The 17,562-nt window shown below is 35.2% G+C and overlaps 1 protein-coding gene across 1 annotated transcript in view; it reads right to left on the bottom strand.

Annotated features, from left to right (window-relative positions):
* The window catches only part of LOC138702660 (uncharacterized), a 552,147-nt gene that overhangs the window by 401,595 nt on the left and 132,990 nt on the right, over positions 1-17,562 (bottom strand). The gene's annotated exons all lie outside the window — the stretch shown is intronic.

Here is a 17,562-nt window from a genome sequence, read left to right as displayed (position 1 = left end):
AAAATCAATACCTTCTTTTAAGTGTTTTGCTAATTTATTAGAAAATTTAACACGTAAAAACAGCTATCAAGTGTTTTAGTTAATCTGCAAGCGGGAATTGCCAAATTAATTCTAGTTCATGTGTTATAATTATGTATATCTTCAGTTCTATGGTACATCAAATTATTCAAATGTACATATTTCACACATCCAAATATATATATATATATATATATATATATATAAACTAGGAAGAGTTAATATGGGTATTTGTTTAAATAAGGGTTACAAGACTCCCATGAGGAACAACCAAGAATAATGCCAATATTTGAATGTGTAAAATATGTACATTGGAATAATTTAATGTAACAAAGAACATAAGAAATACATAATTATAATACAAAAACTAGAATTAACTTGGCAATTCCTGCTTGCAGATTAACTAAACACTTGATAGTTTTGTTTTTTTACATGTTAAACTTTATAACAAATTACCCAAACATTTAAAAGAAGCTATTAATTTTAGTAATTCTGTTAGAACTTTTCTAATTGAATATAGTTTTTATAGCATAGAGGAGTTTCTTGATAATGGAATGAAAATTAATGAAACAAAAACTTTTGTCATTTCGTACTCATGAAAAACTACTTCCATAAAATTCAATTATTCTCTTAATAACGTCTGTATTATTAGGAAAAAATTATATTAAAGACCTTGGTGTATTACTTGATTCTAAATTATATTTTCTTGATCATGTTCAATATATTTATAATCATTCAATAAGAATGCTTGGTTTAATAAGGTCTATAACTTATTCTTTTTCTACTCCTGCGTCTCTATTAATTCTATACTTTACTTTGGTTCGATCTAAACTTGAATATGCATCTGTAGCCTGGAATTCCATTACTTCAACTTCGGTGAAATTGGAAAATATTCATAGAAAATCTATTTATTTATGTACTTTTATACCGAATTCCTCTGACTTTAATTATGAGATTACCTGTAAATATTTTAACTGTTGTAGCCTTTATTCTAGACGTCAAAATCTTGATTATCAATTTTTTTGCAGTTATCAAAAGTGATATTGATTGTGAGTCTATCATAAACAATATCAGCCTTCGTATTCTGCAAAGGGTTTAAGATTTCCAAAAAATTTTTACAATAGAAATTCAAAATCTCTTTCTCCAGTATGTAAATGCATAAAACATGCCAATTTTCATGGGAACAATTTAGATCTTTTTAAAGTACAGTTTCGTTTATCAGTATTTACTGTCCTTGTTCTCAATTTTATTTATGTAAGACTAGCCGTACCCGTGCGCTCCGCTGCACCCGTTAGAATTAAGTATAAAGTAATTACATAATTAAAATAGGACGTTTGATCCAGGGAACATTCGTGTTTGATAGAAGGTTAAATCGTTTAATATGTTACTTAATTTAAATTGCATCCAAATAATTAAAATGCGATCATTTTGGTCCAGAGACACTCATTTGGTGCAATGACAATTCCTTTAACCTGTTTCTTAATTTTTATTACATGCAACCATAGTTTAATGAAGATTGACATTTTTTTAGATGTAATGTGTATATTTTATTTTACTTGTTATAGGTTTCCATTGAATTATGTTAATAACTTAATTTTAACCCTTGTTTTCTACGTATTCAGTAAATGGCGCTTGGCCCACTATGGTTCTGAACCCTTTAAATAACTTAAATTATATTATATAATATTGCATATTATATTATGTTATATTATATTATATTATATTATATTATATTATATTATATTATATTATATTATATAGGGTGATTCAAAAGTCGCGCGACATAGGACATCTCTGTTATTAGTGTAAATACAAAAAATAGTTTCAAATAAATGTTTTAGATATTGGTATGTGTAGTTCATGTGCAAATTTTAAAGAAAATCGTAAGAGCCAATTGAGAAAATTGCAATAAACATGTTCGCGTTTTAAGTAAAGTACCAGTTTGGTTAGGGAAAATGCATCCTAAACTTAGGTGGCACATCTCTGGAGGGTACGAAACTTAAATTAGAAATGTGGTTTGGGTCGCACGCCGTAATTAATAAATTGTGTTTTTTTTTTTTTTTGTGTTGACAGGTGAGTAAATTGAGAGTCACAATGGCAAACTGGAACATTTTATCACTTGAACTTTCACGACCTGTGTAATTGTTCCACATGCACACTAATGGAGTAAGTGTTCAAATTGGTGGCCATTTTGTTGACGGCACATCCATACACGGTTGTGATAACTGTTTCGCACATTACGTAACACTGCAGGTGTTATTTGTGCACATTCTCTCCTGATATTTTCCTACAGTTCATCCAGCTTTCGGAGCCTGTTGCTGAAAACTACAGACTCGAGATGTCCCCAGAGAAAAAAGACAAATGGTGTTAAATCTGCGACTTAGGCGGCCATTCCGCTGGATCCCTGCGACCGATCCAACGCCCAGGGATAACTTCATTCAGAAATTCGCGGACTGTCAATCTGAAATACAGTGGTGTTCCATCCTGCTGAAAGAAAAACCAACGTCTTCTTTCTAGGGGCAGATCATCCAAGAAGGGCAGCAGTGTAGCCTCTAGATGCTATCTGTGCAGTGGAGCTTTTTGTTCAGAAACACGGGACCGATGACATCCCCGTGTATGCCACACCACACATTTAATCTTGGGTCAAACTGATTATGAGCCTCTACAGCTATGTGGGGGTTCTCGGTTTGCCCAGTACACAGCGTTATGTCGATTCACTGTTCCGTTCAAATGGAAACAGTTTCATCGCTTCAACAAATATCAGCTTCAAGGTTTGGCTGGTGCGTTCGTCGTTCAAGAAACCACTCACAGAACTCACCCGCATATCTGTGACATCCCCATGCAGTTGCTGTACAAAGTGCATGCGATAGGGATGGAAATGATTTACTGATAATATCCTGGACACGGACGCTTGACTGGTGCCACATTTTTGCGCAACTTCCCTGGTTGACCGTCATAGACTGACTACCAGCTTAGCTAGTACACTAGCTGCGTTTGCATCCCCTGTTGCTGTACGAGGCCGCCCTGAATGTTTTTTTGTCGTGGATACTGCCTGCTGTCTTGAACCGTTCCATTAAACGACCAATGCCTCCGTGATGTGGGGTAGGTTGATCTGGATGCCGTTTGTGATATTCTTCCGCTGCTTCCCGTAGACTCAGGCCTCCGCATGGATGAGAACCATTTCCATCCTCTCAGGAATTGTGTACATTGTCTGTTGGTACCCGGTTCACTGGTGAAACTAACACTTACTCACCTGTCTACACAAAAAACACAATTTATTAATTACGGCGCGCGACCCAAACTACATTTCTAATTTAAGTTTCGTACGCTACAAAGATGTGGCACCTCAGTTTTGGATGCGTTTTCTCTAACCAAACTGGTACTTTACTTGAAACGCGAACATGTTTGTTGCAATTTTCTCAAAAATGGCTCTTACTATTTTCTTTAAATTTTGCACATGAACTACACGTACCAATATCTAGAACATTTATTTGAAACTATTTTTTGTACTTACACTAATAACGGAGATGTCCTATGTCGCGCGATTTTTGAATCACCCTGTATTATATAATATAATATTATATTATATTATATTATATTGTATTATATTATATTATATTATATTATATTATATTATATTATATTATATTATATTGTATTGTATTATATTATATTATATTATATTATATTATATTATATTATATTATATTATATTATATTATATTATATTATATTATATTATATCAGAAGTTACTGTAATAACATTATAGCATTATGTCTATCTAGAGAAACTACACTTTCCAATGTTGAAATAATAATTAATTATACTGTACAAATCGGTTAATTTAGCTTCCGATGTTACTTCATACAAACACAGAAACATTCTCTGAAGGCTATCTTTCATAGCTTTCGATTGTTGCTGTCCAAGGCCCCTTATAGACGAAGTCATTTGTTTTTTAATTCATTATACGGCCTTAGATGGCAGTTATTTTAATTTTAAAACTCATTTATCTCATTAAATATCAGTCCTATCAAAATTTTTGAAGGATTAAAACTTATCGCAAATTAGTTTTAAAGAAACGTTTGTTATGTAACATTTTTCACAAAAATCAATAATAAGCGAGATATTTCGATTTATTTAATTCAGGCCCCCTTATAACCCCCCTTTTAAATAATGTATTTTGAATGCTATATATCCTAAAATCTCAGTTACAACGAACTTAATTTATATTCAAATTTTCATATAAATCGGTTCAGCCATTATCGCGTGAAAAGGTAACAATCATACAGACAGACAGACATACAAACAAAAATTTCAAAAAAGCGATTTTCGGTTTGAGGGTAGTTAATTATATATGTTAGGACCAATTATTTTTGGAAAATCGAAAATTACCAGAAAAATTTCGGCTACAGATTTATTATTAGTATAGATGTTTTTATTTATTTAAGATATTGTTTTATTTATTCTTGCACCTTTGTATCTTCTGTTTGTGTATTGTGCTGAAGTATAATTGGCCTCTGGCTGTTGTTCAGCACACAAATATAAATAAATAAATAAAAATAAATTATTATTATTATTATTATTATTATTATTATTATTATTATTATAACAATAACAAAATTAAAATCTCCCGTTTCTTCTGCCCATCGTGTATTTAACCATGTTGTGTCTAACCTTTCAAAGAAGCCTACCTCGCTTCCAAATTCATTATTCCTGGATACTGTTTTAAGGTTTAATACTAAACTTAGAAGAATTTTATCTTCGCTAATTTCTAAGCAAAGACTAATTCCTGGACCCATTTATTTAGTCACCTGAACCACGTGACTGATAGGATGTATACTTAGGAGTTGTGAAACCCGTTCTTTGGAAGCATGGCTGGGCTGGAACACAGCAGCAGCAGCAACCTACAAATTGTAATTCTCAACTTCCGTTCTCGTTAGCCGAGGTCTGTGGTTACCGGCGCCGCACATTACGGACCATGATTATGCACTACTGTACTAGACTTCCGACGAGCTGCTTCTGTCTTATTAATTCATTCATTGATGTGTCATCCGGCACAATTACGTTTACGGTGATTTCATTTACGGCTTGTTTAAAATTGCTACGCCTTATGCCTAGTATTTCACTGTATTATGATTGAGCTTGATGTGAAATAAAAGCAAATTTTGTTATTTCAATAGCTAATATTCAGAAGGGAGTGTAAATTAGTTTCATAAAATTATCTAGTACTTTAAATTCGTGTCATCTAATGTGGTTAAGTGATAGAATTTCTAGCTATAAATACAGCTGACCCGGGTTCCATTCCAAAGAGAGAGATGGAAATTTGTACGTCCTCCTCTAGGGGCTGTGTGTTTGTTCTGTTTTTTTTTTTTTTTTAAGTAGGTTTATTTGCGACTTGCTCAGGATTCTGGCCGCATGTGAATGTCTGATGTTAATTCACAGTTTCACAAGGATGATGTTGACAGGAACATTAAAGACTTAATTCTTCAGTGATTATTAGACCTGAGAAATACATGCCGTTACGCATGCGCTTCTAGCGCCTCTGACTTTGAGTACGTCTCAGAGTTGGGGTGAGTTAACGCAATGTCTTTCGTTCGTTTGAACTCATGCTTATAATCACGATAAGTTAGTCCTCAGCATCTGGGTGGTCGAAAGCCACTTCTTTGACTTCGAAAAACAACTATCGGCTGAAGAAAATTAAAAAAATATAATTTCCTGTGTTAATAGTAATATACGTTACAAGAGCGGTATGTTGACGTTTTCATGGTCGAGGAAAAGATTGAAAAAGCGAAACGTAGTTGAGCTTTTTTAATTTCCGAGAACATGAAAACAAACATACCGCTCGTGTATCGTACATTATTTTGTGCGAAGATCGTTTATTACATACCTGAAAGACGAATTTCTAATTAGTTGCAATGAAATCTCCATGTTGGTTTCTGTTTAATGACGCCAACTTCGGAACACCAAAATATCTTTCTTTAACATTGTTGCTGTAAAATGTTTTCTGTGTTTATTATACTCCAGCAGGCCGTGATATACGTCTGTCTTTTTCCCCCAGTCTATAAATGCGAACTTAAAACAAACGGTAAGGTTATGTAATGATTTATTTTTCATTTTAATATTTTAACAATATTATTTATATAACATATTGCAGTAATAACATCGGCATCTGGAATCTCGTTGATTTTTTCACGACTTCCTTAATGTTACTTGTATCAGGAATGCAATAAGTTTCGTGGAGTAGTAGACTTTACTTAATTTTTGCAAATATTTAAAAACAATAATTAACATTTCAATTTAGGTGAAATTGCAGTGGTAAGTTTTCAATTTATAGTTATTACTATGTTAAACGTCTCTAAAAATAATATGTTAAAAGCCTAAAGCAGTAAAATGAATGTCGCGCTTAAGCGGTAAGAAGAGGGAAATTGTTATGTGTGTTACGTTGGGAATACTGAATGTGGTATTTCACACTTACCGCGTATTGGTTCTGTGCGGAAAACAAGGAAATACGCACGATCTCGCACAAAATATTTTACACAAGCATTACTTATCTCAAAATCTGTATCATTATTACATATTTTTTCATTTGAAATTAAGTCACACATTTCGTCCTCGGCATCTTGCTATTATTCTTCTTTACAGGACGTTGAATGTTGCCTGTTACGAATGGCAGTATTCGGTCGTAATGTAACCGATCAACTAAAGTTCACTGCTGAACGAAACACACTGAAATCCCCCACCCCAACGCAATTACGTACTGGCACCTAAAGTCAGAGGAGCATGAAGTGCAATGTAACGGCATACAATTCTTAGCCCTACTGATTATGATTGTGATAATGAAGATAATAATGATAATGATGATAAAATTCTACTCTCGCGGTATATCAGCTACTAGAAAGAATTCCCAAGAGCTCTGGAAACGAAATAATGAATCAAAAGGAGGTAGACGCCAAAGTCTTGGACATGATGTCGGATACAGCTGGACTATGCAAATACTCGTAATTTAAAGTTCATTGTAATTTTTTTTTTTTAAATGTCTCCTGCAAATATGCACATCAGTAGAATATTAACTCTGCTGAACAGTTTTATTGATATCGTTGTTAAGTATAAAGTTGACATACAAATATTTCGTAACACTAGGGAAATATGTTATCTCTTTTAGTTGAGCTTAAATACAAAATAAAATCTGGGATAGACCACCTCTGTGGTGTAGGGGTCAGCATGCTGGTCTCTTACGCAGAGGGCCCGGATCCGATTCCCGATTGGGTTGAATTTTCTGGTTGAGGTTTTTCAGGGTTTTCCCTCAACTGTAAGGCAAATGTCAGGAAATTCTGGCCACAACATCTCTGAATATCACCGGCTTCATTCATCACCAAAATCATATTCATAACAATTCAGTAAACATCTACAGACGCCGTCTAGTTCACAACAATAAAACCAGCTTCAACAATAGTATACCAGCCTTCGGATTTCACCCAAAAGATTAACTCGCGATATGACCAGAGATGTTGAAGCGAGTATAAAAAAAATCTGAGCAAATTCATTCAAGATTATACAATCAGGCTGACCTTCTATGCCCAAGGTTGCGGGTTCGATCCCGGGCCAGGTCGATTGCATTTAAGTGTGCTTAAATGCGACAGGCTCATGTCAGTAGATTTACTGGCATGTAAAAGAACTCCTGCGGGACAAAATTCCGGCACATCCGGCGACGCTGATATAACCTCTGCAGTTACGAACGTCGTTAAATAAAACATAACGTCCACACCTTTGGAGTAACGGTCAGCGCGTCTGGCCGCGAAACCAGGTGGCCCGGATTCGAATCCCGGTAGGGGTAAGTTACCTGGTTGAGGTATTTTCCGGGGTTTTCCCTCAACCCAATACGAGCAAATGCTGGGTAACTTTCGGTGCTGGACCCCGGATTCATTTCACCGGCATTATCACCTTCATTTCATTCAGACGTTAAATAACCTAGATGTTGATACAGCGTCGTAAAATAATAAAAAAATAAAAAATGAAATAAAACATAACATTTAACATTTATACAATCAGTTTATTAAAATAAATCCAGAATTAAGTAACCTTAACAATAACATTTTCGGTAAGAGAATTAAAAGTATGTTTCTTTAAAATGAAACACTCCATTACATGCATGCATACATACATACATACATACATACATACATACATACATACATACATACATACATACATGCATGCATACATACATACATACATACACAAATGTTCTGGTCATGGGCAGGTCCTTCACTGAAAACCCAGCATTCTCCAATCTTTTCATTATTGAACTTTTTTTCATATAACAATTTTTTCTACATTAGTGCGTAAAGTTGCATTTTACCCACTGTTACGCATTGCCAACGCAATAGTAATATGCGTTACAAGAGCGGTATGTTGAAGTTTTCATGTTCGAGGAAAAGTTTGAAAAAGCGGAACGTAGTTGAGCTTTTTTAATTTCCGACAATTGAAAGAAAACATACCGCTCGTGTATCGTACATTATTTTGTGCGAAGATAGTTTATTATATACCAGAAAGAGGAATTTCTAATTAGTTGCAATGAAATCTCCATCTTGGTTTCTGTTCAGTGACGGCAAATTTGCAAAACAAAAATATCTATCTTCAACATTGTTGCTTTAAAATGTTTTCTGTGTTTACTAGACTCCAGCAGGCCGTGATATACGTCTGTCTTTTTTTTTCCCCAGTCTATGATGAGTCTGGAATCTTGTTGATTTTTTCACGGCTTCCTTAATGTTACTTGCGTCACGAATGCAGTAACTTTAGTGGAGTTGTATAGTTTACTTAATTTTTGCAAATATTTAAAAACAATAATTAACAGTGCAATTTAGGTGAAATTGCAGTGGTAAGTTTCCAATTTATAATTATTACTATATTGAACGTCTCTAAAAATAATACGTTAAAAGCCTAAAGCAGTAAAATCAATATATCACTTAAGCGGTAAGAAGAGGGAAATTGTTATGTGTGTTAGGTTGGGAATACTGAATGTGGAATCTTAGACTTTCCGCGGATTGGTTTTGTGCGGAAAGCAAGCAAATACGCACGTTCTCGCACAAATGCAATATTCAGTGTACAAATTTCATTCAATAAGAAATTAAAGCATTTCCTTGATCTTTCATTAGTTAAATGTCTTTCATTATCTAAAGTTCTAATGTCTACTAAAGACAATACGGATAGATTTTTTTTAAATTTTCATTCTGTTTCTATTATTTTTGGAGATGTTTATAAGTTTAAGGACCCAAGATCGATTCGTGGTAGGAAAATATGAATTTATCTCCCTTCTGTAGAGAGTGGACATCTGAACCTTAATTCCCCTGTGTTGTCCTGAATAATCGCCTTGTCGCCTTGGTTACAGTCTCTCGCTACGTACGAGCACAGTCTAGTATATAACCTACAGTCACGAAGCTTGAGTTGTTAAGGATACAATAGACTGTGCCGGTACTATTTCGCATTGTCTGTAATGAGGCGATAGTAGCGATCCTAATGGTTAGCAACTATCTATGGATGCATATTTACTACGTATTGCGCTTCGTGACTCTATATACTAGACTGTGGTACGAATATCTAATGTTGGCTTAAAATCGTCATCAGTGTGGGAATGGAGAGGACCGAATATCCTAATCCTTGAAGGCATATGGACACGATTTACTTATTTTTGCAAGAGCGCACATGAAAACCTTATGTGTGCAATGTGCAAACGAAATCCGTTCCGCGAGTATCCTGTGTTCACACTCAAGTTTTCAATCAACTTTTGCATTACTTAACTATACGATATCTCGGTGATCAATTGATGTGTCTTTGATTGCACTCGTTCGCTTTTCCTTGTAGGAGAACTCTTTTTGGAATGATCCCCACTCCAAACAGACGTCACTGCTTTATACACATACGAGAAACATTTCAAATTCGGACGAGGTGCTTCCGCTTTGCTGTAAGTGGCAATAGACTGCTGAGCAAAGCCCACATAAACAAATTAGATGACGTACACAAAAAAAAGTTTCAATTAAAGTTAGTGTTGGAACGCCTACTTGCAAATGCTATTGTGTTCGTATCGGAGAGAGGCTAAAAACCGGATGAATGGGGAAGTCAATTGCATTTCTTTTCAACTTTGTGTATATGAAAGGCTGGCTGCGTGTATAAAAAAGTTATGTTCCTTTTAGCTGTAATATAACTGTCAGACGGTTCTTTACAGTAGATGACCGCTGTGCGGCAATGGGCAACTCTTTATATGGAATCCATCGTCAGCGGAAACTAATAAGAGGATGAATGTTTAAGCATGCATCCAGTCCGCTAATCCGCTTCCCTGATCATCGGGTAGCCGACCAGCGTGGGGAAAAGTGGCACATGTCACTTCCTTTGGCTCTTGTTAAGGATGATTGGCATGTTGTGTTGCGAACTGACATGAAGGTTACTTGAGAAGCAGGTCCGTCAATTATTTTAATGCTGTGTAACATCACCGTGTAGTGCATACTGGAACTTAATCATAACTCATCAACACCTGTATGGATTTTCATGAATTATTTTGCACATGAGCCTAAAAGTAGGCTATAAAAAATAAGCTTACAAAATTTTAAATTTTGACTTACAGTACTTCTTTGCCTGCAGCGAGTGCAGAACACCGTTCTGGCAGAACTTGAAATGTTTAAGAACTTAGAGTGGATGGGGGGAAGATACCTCACCTTTTCTTTGATTGACAATTTAAGATACTGTACTGTTCATTTAGTTTTGAATTTCATATTGAAATATCAAAGTCTGGAAGGTATTTTGAAACTATATTTTTGGTACAAAACAGAAAACATTAATTACATTGTTTATACAGGGACATCATTTTATTTTTACTTCAATTTTTATTGTACCTGAGTTTTTTTTATGTACTTCACTCCCACCCCTTCTACTAATGAAGTTCAACCGTCCTCCACACAGATCCAAGACCGCATATACAGTCATAGTAAACAGTACGTTCCAAAAATATGTTCGCGTTTTCCAGTGACGAAAGAGCTTTCAATATTGCATCATTTTCCATTTGCCTACGTCGCATCCCGGTTTCCCCCACCTGCTTCTATTCGCCTCTTTGTAAATGCTAGTGGAACATTAATTTCTGTTAGGAATTAGACGTCTACGTAACATTATACCCATACAATTGTTTAAAATAACTTAAATAAAAGGACCTCGTTAAGTAATTAACTGTCACGCGATTTCCTCCCTTTCTACGACCCTACGACATAACCACTTAGACGGACAGTAGATAGTATGTCTGAGTAATTTGATCTTTTCGGATCGGGCAGAAGTGAAGATTGAATTTACAGTACGTAAGGTACTCTTTTATAGAGTAGGTACAGATTTATTTCAACATGAGTTACTAGTACGAAGAACGAAATTGGTAATTGGAATTAGGTACAATAGTCTATAGTGCGATAATATGCACATTAGAACTGAAGGCAGTATCGAAATGAACGGCCACCATTTAAAAAAGATGTGTTTAAATATCCATATTATGATTATTTTTCAATTTAACTTCATTCTCTATATTGTACGCTAATGTGCTGTAGACAGTATAATATACACTGCAGAATGAATACTCCACATGGACAACTCAGTTCGTGAGTAAAAACACTCATTGTTAATACTGTACTGTATTTTGATTAAACAAAAAACTGATGAAAATGATCAAACTCAAAAGCACAATATTTCCTAGTTTACGTAAATGTATGAACTACTTTTCTTCCCTCCTATACCTAGTAAAGTGATTTGTTTGTATATTACGCCAGTATCATCGAACTCCAGTCGTGGAAGGAGGTAGCAAACGGCGTTGATGCAGAGGTATAGGCAAGTTAATATTAAAAATGTTAGTAAAAATAAAATGATGTCCCTGTAGATACAGGTTTTCTTCTTACCCGCACTGTAGGCATCTTTCCCCGATAGTCGGGTAAGATGGCAAATGCAATTAACACATTTACTGATACATGTATATTACCTGAACTTGGTTTGATACATGTATATAACAAAAATGACAATCTAAAACTCATGGACACTTTCTCACTCGTTTATCACTACTTAACACAGTCATTGCACATATTTTATTGCCGTGTGCAAGACTCGTGAAATCACTTCTTGCACATATTGAATTCAATCCAGTACAGTTTTTTGTCATCATTCTTTTTTAGACGGCGTTTAAGGGTACGGTAAGGAATCCCGTATGCTTGCGATGCTCTAAAACAGTTCATACCTTCTGTTATAACATGTTCCATCGCAAGTTGAAGACTGTCCTTAATCTACTGACTTCTATCAGAGAATCTTACGTAATGTTTACACATTCCCTGCTATAAAACAAAAAAATAAAACTCTTGCAACAAGTTATCATCTTACCCCGAAAAAAAGTGATCATCTTCCCCAAGTATCGGGGTAAGATATCTAGTGCTGTGACGCAACCTAAGATGGCGGAACAAGGTCGTTGGTTGTTAACATTACAAACTTTAGAACCTTTACTACATTATCCATTACAAAGGTTTGACAGTTATTACGAATTCAAGGATGTATTAAAATTTTAACATACCTTTGCAATTATTTTATAGCAGAGAAATGAGAGCTGTTTTCTTGCTTTTCTTCTTCTCACAACAAGAACACGTGGCAAAATGAGTTAGCTTCCACTCTACAGACATTCAACTGTCTCAGTGATCATGGAGACATGCGCGTGGCGTTCTCTCTTGGAAGAATATGAAACTACAAAGGAATAGGCATCTTCCCCCGATAGTCATCTCCCCCCGATTCACTCTAATGTAATGCGATTATGAGCCACAGCCAAATGCTAATGCTCTCATTAGACCATAAACCAATGTAGGCCTAACTTGTGTGAACACACCCAGTGACGCCACCTTTCCTCACTACGACTATGAAGGCGCCGAACTTGCGCATAAAATAGCCGTGCCGATCTGTCTCTCAGTAATATCTCAGCATCGAGAGCAGCTACAGACCTGTGTTTTAATACAAAAATGGACAAGTGATTTAAGGAAGTCCCAATGATGGCATGAAACGTCTATACTCGAATTGAAGTAATAAAATACAATATGTACTTTCTTTAACATTGTACTGTATACCATTTCATATTCATATATACGAGTATTTATTTATTTTATTTATTTATTTAATCTGACACGATTAAGGCCAGAAGGCCTTCTCTTCCATCCTATCATACGCATATATAAGTACAAAAAATAAATACAAACACTGTAATACAAATTAAATGAAAGCCCTGTAGAGGGTCAACAGGATCAAAAGAACACTATGGAGCTCAATAATAATAATAATAATAATAATAATAATAATAATAATAATAATAATAATAATAATAATAAATACATTGCATAATTGTCAATTTTACAACAGCATAGTTACAATATTTATTATATGTCATGGGTTAAGCCGAAGTTGCGCAACCAGACAGGTGTTCAACTAGCAATTCCATGAACTAGAATGTGATTCTTTAATTTAAATTTGAATTTTGATATTGTCCGACAGTCTCTGAAATGGTCAGGGAGAGATTATATATAGGGTGTATCAAAATGGATATCGCTTTTCTCCTTTCGCACTAGAAGCGGACCGAGGTTTTCTCTTTGTTTAAAAAACATTGAGCATTGCCGAGAGATGTAATCAAACCATACTGTAGGCCTAAATAGTTTAAAGGACGGATAACAGTATTTCTACCGAGATGTACAATAACATTTATTTTGCTTTTGTTACTAACTAGGACTACGACACCTAATGTGCGAAATGAAAAGTACACGATATGTGCATGTATACAGAAAATGAATTCAGTCAGTGGCAGCTCGTAACCATACATTCGCAACTATCTATCTCGCAAAGTGCTCGTTTGCAGACCCATATTTACTGAGCCTTTTTTTGCTTATATTATCATGTTCAATCGTTTCGGTTTGCGCTATCAATTTTATACATCCTGTATATATGTGTGTAGGCCTATATACATATACCAGGTGGCCCGGGTTCGAATTCCGATCGGGGCAAGTTACCTGGTTGAGGTTTTTCCGGGGTTTTCCCTCAACCCATTATTAGCAAATGCTGGGTAACTTTCGGTGCTGGACCCCCGGACTCATTTCATCGGCATTATCACGTTTACTTCACTCAGACGGTGAATAACCTGAGATGTTGATACAGCGTCGTAAAATAACCCACTTAAAAAAACTACACACATACAGACTCTACCACATATTTCCATGACTGTTGTGTGGAAAAATCTTGTAGGCCTGTGAATGAACGAACGAACGGATAAACTAGGGGAGAAGCTAGAGTGAAGGGTGATGGGCGGCAGAGTATTATCTCTATGCCTCCATGTTAATTTGAAATCAGTGCACTCATGAGATCCAAGCAGAGTATCTGTGAACTAGCAGTTTAATTAGTTCTCCTAATTTTGCATGAACTTAAAATTTTAGAAACAAATTTTTTATAATTTGAATGTGACTATTCAAACAAGCATGTGCAGAGCAGTCTGCTCTTTTAATGTACAGGGTGATCCGTTTGGAAAGACATAAAATAAAAACATGATAAAATGAGAACTGTTGCTATTTATTGTTAAGTAATTTGTACATGCATTCTAGAAGAATGAGCGTTTTGTCCAAATTAGACCTCAACGTGCCCACCATTGCGAACACGACACAGTTTATATCTTGAGGCTAATTCCTCTCGTATATGTGTTCTAACATCTCAGGGGTAACTTTGTCAAAAGCTGAGAAAATCTTTGCCCTTAGATCATGAATATCCCTGAGTCGCTGTGGATACACATCATTCTTCACGAAACCCCAGAGAAAGAAATCGGTTGGTGTCAGGTCTGGGGAATTTAGAGGCCACATAATAGGGGCTCCTCGACCACACTAGTTAACCAGTATTTTCTAACGATACGTTGTGTATGGCATAGGCAGACAGCCGTCTGAGCCTTTACTTGGGACTTGCTCTCGTAGCAGTGCTGACAGCAGCTGGAACACGCTTACGGCCACCAGTATGTGGCATATTAACAGACCCAGTTCCTTCAAACGTGTGAAACCATATTATCGACTTGTAACTCGGAGCTCTCCGAACACCATACCCTCGTTGAAACCGCCTTTGAACAGATGTTAAACTTTAGTACATTATGCAACGAGCCTGTAATGATAGTAATTAAGACGCGAGTATGTTTGTTTATGAAACGAGCGCAAGTGAGTTTCATAATTTTCATACGAGCGTCTTAACTACCATTATAGGCAAGTTTCATACGACTTTTTATGCTCGACCATATTTCTAACTTGAAATTATTCAGAAGTATTCGTTTTATTTGTATCTGACTGAAGATCGGAAGTGACCTTGTGCATAGCTCGTGAATTGTGAGATGTGCGCAGACGCGAAAGTATTGATTTTTTTCCGAGGAACAATAATGTCATTGACCTTGATATAATTTAGAGAATAACATGAACTAATTTTGATATAACCTGGAAATTGATTTAGAATTGAAAAACGAGATGACAAATTGAATTTATTTGAATATTATTTACAATTAACGCTAATTATTATAGTAACAGAACCTAGCGACACATTTCGCTAGTTGTTGTGCAATAAACGGCATTTTGTTTATTCGATCGTTGCTGAGTAACTTCTTTTGTTTCTTATGTGGTAGCAGTGATGATACATTAACTCCTGTGCTTGAATTCTACAGCACCCTCATTATAAATTTTATAGTCATTTTATTTTATGTATTCCCAAACGGATCAGACTTTATTACTGCAAATTAAACGAATTACTATGAAGTTTTTAATGTTCAATATAATGTTAAATTTACGTTTACGTTCTGAATACGCGGAAGAGATTGGAAGGGTAGATAGACGGTGAAGTCAGTGCCCAAAGAAGTGAGAGCGCAACGGAAAAAGTGACCTTAAATAATTTAGAAAAATATGCAAAGTCAATTAGGGAGAGAGATTTTGATCCGTGGCCCATTTATTTTAGATATCATCCCAACATTTGCTTTATCACCCGAGGTAAACCACACAAAATGAAGGGCAAGATGAGTTATCGTACTGACGACTAAGCTAACTCGCTTTTGTGGCACATTAGGGATAGTGATGGAGACAGACCGCGTGGAAAACCACAAGGAACGAAGTTCTGTTTCCATGGCACCACGAGTGACGTCAGAGTAAAAGTTTCACATCAAAACGTTACAATTTTTCTCTTTTGTACCTCGATCATAGATGTTTTGCGTCATAAACTAATGTTTATTTATAATGTGATAAATGTGAATAACATTTTTACATGGTAATTTAGTCGGATAGAACTATTAATACATATTTCTATCATGTTAATGGAGGGTTCGATTTCGAAGGGATAATGGATTTTTCTAGTTGCCCTACATAATCCTTCAGGCTTGACTAATTGTAAGTCCTTGGGGTCCACTCAGCATCTAACAGAAATGAGTACCAGGAAATGTTTCCTGGGAGTACAAGCGTCAAGGCCGTATAAATGACATGCCTACAGCTGTTATTGACAATTGTCAAATATAAGACGTAACATATTTCGCCTAGTATTATGAAATGTTTCTATGTCATATTTATACCGACAACGATTGTTATTAAAAAGTTATATAAAGTTAAATGGTAAATTTGTTCAATATTATGAACTCAAAAACAGAAGAATTCAAATGTGTTGGGTAATAACAGGTTTTGACAAACCAATTTTATATTAGGCCAATTCTTTTTTGAAGCAAAAACAACTGAAAAGATGTGATTTAGCACTTCTTCCCCCAACCAATTATACCATATTTAAGTATAGACTCTCATATTCCTACAGTCTTACTAATAATACCGTGTATAGTTTTTATACTAGACTTATGCAGAGTTGAGACAGAAAACTTTACTAATAAATCATGCAGAAGCGATGGACGTATAAACAGGTTGTAACTATACAATGGGAATTGCTTTGCAGTAGTTATATACACAAAACCCCTTGTTTAAGCGTTGTATAAGTATAGAGAAAAAATGGCCGTCCCTCTAACACCTGTTCGTATCGACTGTCATTTTATGATGATGGTTGCCTAGTAACCAAAGAAGAACAAACCAAAGAGCACAGAATAATTAGAATAATATTACTGTAGCTTGTACTCTTTGACAAAAATATAGTATGGTAATCGATTAGAGCCAGTTGTACTATCGATACTTAACACGCCACACTAGAGCGCTCTACCGGATGCAGTAGAGAACCTCAGATATTCTATAATCTTTCGTAACGAAGTAATGACGAAACTATGACGTAGCTGTGTAACACTTGTACTGTTATACGTGATGTATGTAGTGATTATTAGTAAGGAATTTACACACGACTTATAAACGAGCTACTCATTGCATAAGTATAAGGCAGTTAAACGTCTGTATATAGAGTTTTTATTAGTAAGACCGATAATATATTATTTTTAAAATATGAAGGGGGTTAAATAAATTTGAAGAATAACACATCTATAAATATATGGGTTTTTAGGCTTTCAT

Source organism: Periplaneta americana, chromosome 7 (genome assembly GCF_040183065.1).
Source record: "Periplaneta americana isolate PAMFEO1 chromosome 7, P.americana_PAMFEO1_priV1, whole genome shotgun sequence".
Lineage (NCBI taxonomy): Eukaryota > Metazoa > Arthropoda > Insecta > Blattodea > Blattidae > Periplaneta > Periplaneta americana.
The sequence above is the reverse complement of the archived record's forward strand: the minus strand, read 5'-3'. Positions and strand labels throughout refer to the sequence as shown.